Below are 391 nucleotides of genomic sequence, written 5' to 3' on the forward strand. Positions count from 1 at the left end.
CTAAACCAGTATGATAAAGACTGATTAACACTAAACCAGTATGATAAACTGATTAACACTAAACCAGTATGATGAAGATTAACACTAAACCAGTATGATAAAGACTAAACCAGTATGATAAAGACTGATTAACACTAAACCAGTATGATAAAGACTGATTAACACTAAACCAGTATGATAAAGACTGATTAACCCTAAACCAGTATGATAAAGACTGATTAACACTAAACCAGTATGATAAAGATTAACCCTAAACCAGTATGATAAAGACTGTACCAAACATTTGTTTTATTTATCAAAATGTGATTTATTTATTTCACTTTTATTGAAATGTGTGTAAAAGTGTTTTTACATATATATGTGTCTATGTGTGTGTGTGTGTGTGTCTGTA

Source organism: Clupea harengus, chromosome 2, assembly GCF_900700415.2.
Source record: "Clupea harengus chromosome 2, Ch_v2.0.2, whole genome shotgun sequence".
NCBI classification, from domain to species: domain Eukaryota; kingdom Metazoa; phylum Chordata; class Actinopteri; order Clupeiformes; family Clupeidae; genus Clupea; species Clupea harengus.